The sequence below is a fragment of the Leptosomus discolor genome, chromosome 3 (genome assembly GCF_034619465.1).
Source record: "Leptosomus discolor isolate bLepDis1 chromosome 3, bLepDis1.hap2, whole genome shotgun sequence".
NCBI lineage: Eukaryota > Metazoa > Chordata > Aves > Leptosomiformes > Leptosomidae > Leptosomus > Leptosomus discolor.
In genome coordinates, this window is record NC_141393.1 from 69,524,861 (window position 1) to 69,532,120 (window position 7,260).

The following is a 7,260-nucleotide window of genomic DNA, read 5'->3' on the forward strand; positions in this document are numbered from 1 at the left end:
GATTTTTTTTCTTCTGTAAATGAAAATTAAACTGATCTGTAATTACCCAGGTCCTCTTTTTCTTCTGTCTAGAGACACATACTGCACAACTTTTATGGCATTCAGGTTCCTCACCTATCCACCATAATTTGTCAAAAATCACCACAAATAATCTTGAAATCACTTCAGCTAACTTTTTATTAAAATTCCTGACACCCAGACAGCTTGAGACCACCAGATTTCCCAAGAGCCCTCTTGAATGTATTTTTTTCCTCTTTTCTAAGCAGAGAACTCACTATTTGTCATTATCACCAGCAGCGCCAGCCAGCGCTTATTTCTCTTGAACTTTCTAACAATGACTAGTATGAAAAAATAAAGCATTAAGCCTTTTGGTCTCTTTGACATTTTTTCAATAGGTCTTTCTGTTCCCACGATTATCCCACATGTACATTAATAGTACGAGGAGGACCAACGAAAGTGCTGACCTGCTCATTTGTTGTGCTTATCAGGACTACTGAAAGGAAGGGTTGTCACAGTCACAACAAGTATTTCTTACATTAAGGGATCTTGATGAAGCAAAAAGCATTTTTCCTGCGGGCTTAGAGATATAAACTAATCCTACAGTTACAAAGTGAGAATTGTGATTATTCATTTAGTAGTGGCACTTTAGGTCACTGTCACCAAAAGCTCCCTCCCTTTGGTCAAGAGGCAAGTCATGAGTTAGGCAACCTGGAAGAAACTAAGCTGTAATACTGAGATAGAAATGTGTGGGGAAAAAAACCCCCAAGTCTCATTTGGCCATGCAAGCTATGCAGCACAGCCCAACACACCGTCTATCAAACATTACGTGAAACGTTATAAATGGCAAATGGCAACAGTTAAGTGGTAACAATTTGCAGAGTCTCAGAGTGCTCTGAAAAAAGATTTGGATAAGCACATGGAGCTGCCAGGAGGCATTGCCTCCTGAAGTCCCTGCCTGTGCCTGCAGTGACTAAAGGAATTGGGCAGAGTCATCCACAGACAGAGAAGAAATTTGAGACCTTAGCATGAGCAATCCCAGCTCCTAGGAAGAGAAAAAACCCAAAACAAACCTACAACTGTTCAAAAGCAAGGTCAAGTGAAATGCAAGAGCTGCCAAAGAGATCGTAAAAGAACTAAACTCAATTAGAAACATCCTACTGTTCAGCAGCATCATGTTCCAAGTCCTGACTGTTGAAAGCAAGGCGAGTTAAGGAACTCCACCTCCTGAGCACCCTCATAATTTCTTCTTTTATGACACCGGGGTGGACACAGCCTTCAGCGGTGAGACTTCTCATACTTGATTTTACTTATCCTCCAGACGTACTTAATAAATAAATGAACACTATAAATTGACTTCCATGTTAAATGACATTTTCTGTTTATTAATTTGTTAAAATGGATAAAAATGTATATAACTGCACATTATATGTTGCCTATTCTCCATAATAAGATGCAGAGTATCACAGAAGTTGTGTATAAACACACACTGTGCACCTCCAGCTTCTAGTTCACGTGATTGTGAAAGGCTAAAGAATAAAAGAGCAACCTACTTCATCATTTGAAAGGGAACAGTAACCCCTAGGAAAACACACAAAAATCTTCTGTCTATGTCACTGGATATTTAAAGAACAGCTTCAGTATTTCCTACTGCTGCATGATTCTGATTATTTTGGCATTTTTCAGTATTTATAAACTTTTTTTAAGCTGGAACCACAAGGTGGCAGCATGAATTAACTGCACGTTATTTTACTTCAGAGTAAACTCATTCCTCTATTTTCCAAACCTCAGTCACTCCTGTTCCTCACCTGAGCTGCAGCAGCTCTTTACGAGGCCGTGCAGTGTGCTGGATCCAAAAACTGGTCCTGGCTGAAGTAAGGAAGGGCTGCTCACCCAGCATCCCTCAAACGCTTTGATTGGTGCTGCCAAGGAAGCAGTGAGGAGCAGAAGAGAGGGATGGAAATGACCTTGACATGAAGAAAAAAGGTCTGAAGAAAAAAAAAAATCTTTAAAAATATTTAAACAGAAGGTTTTTCAGGTAGCAGTAATAAAATAATAAAGTCTCAGAAATCGCCTTTCAGGATGTATCGTTCTAGCTGAGTGTCATCCTGACTACAAGTACCTCTTCGTGCATTAATTTAGCCAGCACAGTTATTTAACTGGTGAGTCTACATTTAATGGGTGTTTATATTCATTAATATTTATCTCATCTTCAACAAATTAAATTAGTAACAGCATGCCAGATATTTTCATGTGACTTTTGCAAATGCATTAAAATCAGCAAGCTATCTCCAAAGGCAACTGTGGGCAGAGCTTGGTCCTGTGTAACTCTGTGGCAGCTGTGCTAAAATTATGCTCCTCTCATTAAAAGAATCTTTTTTTTGCTGGGTCTGTCTTTAGTTATACAATATTAACAGTGAAAATATGAAATGAGAATTCATGGCTTTATATGCTTTCACTTTAAATTCTATTTTAAGCATTCTTGGGATTTTTACAAGACATCCTAATCAAGCTCTTGCCTTCCATAATCACTTTTTTAAAATTTTACTGTGAATATGACATAGTGCTTTTTATTCAAACTCCAGCATTTTTTCCTCGTAAAGAAGCATGGGAGGTTAGAGATGAGTTAGCTTTCTATGTGAGCTGTTACAGTATTCCTGGGATGCTCCCTCTGGGACAATACCCTGTGTGACCTTGAGCTAGTCAGCCTGTCATCCACCCACCTCTCCTATTTGTCCTATTTGTTCTCTGATATGTTTGTACAGAGCCGCAAAAACAAGGGCATTCTGCCGTTACCTAGGGCTGTATGACCCATGAGAAATACCGTATCCATTTTGCTCTGGACACTGTTGTTTTGCCGCTGAAAGGGAAGTGATGCTGTTAGAAAGGATTAGAGTCGCTCCGTACCACCCTACATAGAGCCCTGGCACTGCAATTGCTGCCAAATTAGTGCTGTTCATGCTACAAAAAAACTCAACATTTAAGGCTTTTCTTTTACAGAACCGTACTGGACATCTTTTTCTTTGTACACAAATAAAGATCTAATGACAAAATTGAATAGATGACAAATGAGGAGCCTGCATTTCAAGGGACACCATCAAAGAGCTGAAGCTTCAACTACAATTCTCTTCAAATTGCTAAGCAAACAAGTACAATTCTCAGGACTGAGAGTGTTTTAAATCTATCACTTTCCAAATAGAGAATAATATAAAAAAATCCAATAGTACACTGTGATTGTTGTTCCAGAGAAAACTGCCACTGTACACGCCCCTTGTACTAACTGTTCTCAGAAATGTTTTTATATCTTTCACTTCGGTATACAGCTGCTACTTGGGAAAGCGCAAAGTGTTGCCAAAGCTTGCTGCTTTCTTTTTCAGGTACTTTGTGATCTTTCCGAATTTTTTTTTTCTTACTATTAACTGAAGTATTTGGTTAATACTAGTCTTTGCACCAAAAAAGTTATCTAATGCCTTTACACAGTACAGAGCAGAAAGTGCAGGTTGATAAATACAAACAGTAACACATATGGGGGAAAAAAAACACCGAACAGCCTACACAGCATCAACTTTTGGCCACTTCAGCTGTCAATGGGTGTAAAGAAGGTTGCTGCTGGTAGCAGAGCGGGTATGCAGTGATTTCCACAGGAAGACAGGTGAAATTGCCTAAAACTGTACAGCTTAAAAATGATATGATCAAAAAACAGAGGTTATTAATTCATCAAGTGATGAGCAGAACAGAAAACAGAAGAAATTTGAGTATTCATTCCTTCTAAAAACCTACATGGGAAGGTACTTTGTGAAATTATCAGATGAGAGATTTAAATTAAGCAAGAGAAAGTACTTTTCAGAATAACATATAATTTAGCAGAATTCATGGCTACAGAAATATAAATACATTTAAAATATGACCAAATTAATGGGACAACTGTCCGTAACACTTTTCTTCAACTCTACTTTAGCATTACAGTAAACATAAAGGCTATCAGAGCATAACAAGAAAGCTGGAGCTTGGTGGATTATTAGAGGCAAATGTGACCAAGCCATCTGAATATATCTGTCACAGAGCAGTGTTTGCTGTAAAAGTGTGGCTAGCACAGCTGGTGACTGCATGTAATCAACATTTTTTAATTACATAAAACAATGCTTTGAAAAAAACCAACAAACTAGAACACAAGCCTAAATTAAGAGCCCAAACATTTGGAGATAAGTCATGTGAAGCTCACACAGGGGATTTCCATCTGGTACCATTTAGGTGGCTGTCAGTTGTCTATGCCTTTGCTGCTGCTGTTAACACACGGGCCAAAGAGCATACCGAGCATCCTCACGAGACGGCTGGTTATATAGACTGACAAGGCAAGCACGTGTGGTCAAAACGAACCACTGTGCAAGCAACTAAAGATATAAGTAAGCAGACAAAAAATAGAAACCCTTACATTTGAGAGCATAAGCTCTTCCGCTCTTACCATTATAGACTCTTTTTCTGAGGCTGCCTGTATTCACCAGATGCTGGCCATCAGTGCAGGACCACCCAATGCCATACCTGCTCCATTCCTCCCAGTGGGAGAGATGCCAGTGCAATACGGAGTCATGCCTTCCTGGGGTTGGAGATTCTCCACGGAAACATACAAAGCACCACCTCCTGCTCACGTGCAGCAACACTGGGTCTAGCACACAATCTAGCTGCAGGAGTAGTTTTGTACACCCAGGTAACGTCCTCTAGCTTCCACCACACTGAGCTAAGTCTGAGCTAAGGTCCCCATGCTCTCCAAGACAGAAGAAAAGTATACACAAGTGTCCTTCTGTCAGACTCAGGCTACAGGAGAGTGACAGTACAGAGCAGTAGTTCCTCCCTTTTCCCCATGGGGCAAAATAGCGGTTACAAATCCAGCTGCAAACAGCTGAAACAATTCTGCTGACTTGTTGTGAATTACAGTATTTTCATATGGCGGTGGTCTGTTTTCAACAGGACTGGGAATTAATCAGCACGCTGAACCTCTGGGTGCTTGCAGCGTGGGATTACACAAAGCTGCTGTGAAGTCATATTGTAATTTAGCTAACTTTAGAGAGACAGATACTAGCACATCATAGGATTAAACTCCAGCTTGAGTTCTGAAACCAGTTCCTATCTTTAGAGCAGTTTGTACAAGGCCCTTGCAGCCAAACTCACCCAGGCCATCTGGGATGGCTGAAATCGAAGGCTGCAATCTCTCCCCAGTTTGGCCCAATCTGAAATATTCTGGATAGGCTTGGAAACTTCTCAGAGAAAAAAAAAAAAAAAAAAAAAAACAACAAACCCAAACCAAAAAAATCCCCAACCAAACAAAATCACACACACTTCAGCTGCTGAGAATCCCACCAGCATGGTACAGTCCTGTTCTGGAAGGGGGGAAAAAATACTGAAACACACCAGAAACTTATCTCTGATGTTACAAAAGGGTAGTATAAACTTACTAGGGGGTTGCTCCAGTCAAATCTATCGAAATATACACAGAGCCAGTTCCCCTACAGGTGGGGAATAAATTGTCTCTCCATTTTACCAGTGTTTTGTTCAGATCTAACAGAAGAAAATCAGCAAGCTGACAGGGTTAAAGGAGTACAGAGGCCTTACGTCCAAGTCTGGCTCCTGCAAGAGCAGTCCTTGTACAATCCCATCACTCACCCTAATGTTCACATCCCATGTATGCTAGTCATTAAGCTCTCTGTAGTTGAGAAGGCCGTGTCAGTGAACACATCCAACCATCACAAGCTGATCTGTACCAGCAAAGACCCAAAACAAACCCTCAGGCAGCGCTGCGTCCAGCTGGTGATGCTATTCCCAAAGCCAACTGCTCTGGGTAGAGTATCCAGAGACTGGGTGATTCTCTCATCCATCATATATACATACACACACATTGAAAAGAGGTTGAAGAAAGAGCAGAGGAGTCATGGGAACCACTGCAGGAATCTGAAGGTAGTAGTAATATGGGTTTTGTTACTAATTTTTTGTGCATACGTACCATAGCATGGGAGGCTGCTCTGTGTGCCAGGGGGCGTTTCTGGTAAAGCCAACAGTCTCATTAGTACCTCCAACACAGGGAGGAATCTGCATTTACTAATTGCACACTGCTTGCTCTTTGGACCAAAAGGAACAGTACAAAGGCACCCGCAAGGAATCTGAATTCTCATTAAGCTGATGCGCAGATTTACGCTGCTAGTTTGGCTTGGGCCTGGAGATTTGCGCTACATGAGGAAGGGAAAAAAAAAACCCACCCAACCAACCCAAACCACGCAGTAGTCAATACAGATCCATCAACCTTTTCTTACACACCACGCCTCTAATGACAGATTCCTCAAAGATTATTTCTTAATAGAGGAGTCCAGGACTTTGCATTTTTTAGCATAGCTGACATAGCAACATTTCTCCTTAGGTTTGTCACACACAGGAAAAAAGAGGGTAGAAGCAACAAGGGCTCTGTGAAAGCTTGCAGTTTGTGGTTATGCTGTAGTTTATTTTCATCAGACGTTTCTGATGGACTGTGCTGAACTGAAATGGTGGGTTTAAGACCTATTTTCAGGATCACAGGCCAGCAGCTTTTCTCCAGCAGCTTTTCTCCAGCAAACATGAGATACTGGTCTGCAACACGACTGCCCCTCATTTCCATGTATTTCTTTGTAATGTCTGTCTACTCTTGCTTCTACCAAATACGCAGCTAAGAATGCCAACCAGATTGTGATTCAACAGTGACTTTCTGTAGCTCAGGCTTCCACCAGCCCAAGTGAAAAAAAAACAACCAAAACCAATTAATGTTTGTCTCTCTGGCAACATTCACACAACCAGTGGCGAGTTCACACACTTGCATTGTAAGCTACCTTCATTCACAAATCCAAGCACAGATGGCTTGCATAAATCTGAGATACATCTTTTCCACTGACCTAATTGTGGCAAGACTGCAGCAGCTCAGATGACATGTTTTGTAGCAATTTTTTTCCACCGTAGCTAATCATAGCTGTGTCACACACTTATAACTGCAGTAAGTCCTTAATATGGCACTGGGTAAACAAACATCACACAAAACAGCCCACACAACAAAGAGGGATGCATATGCCTCGGAGACAGGTTGCTCGCATTTTAACAAGCGCTCTCAAGAAGAATGTTCCAGGCAGTGTTATATTTCTGCCCAAGCCTCTGACAGCATCAGTTGCCCTTTGAATGCTTGATGATAATCCTCATTTAAAGAGCTTCAAGAATTTAAAAACCAGCATTTGCCTTTGCAAAGAGTTACTA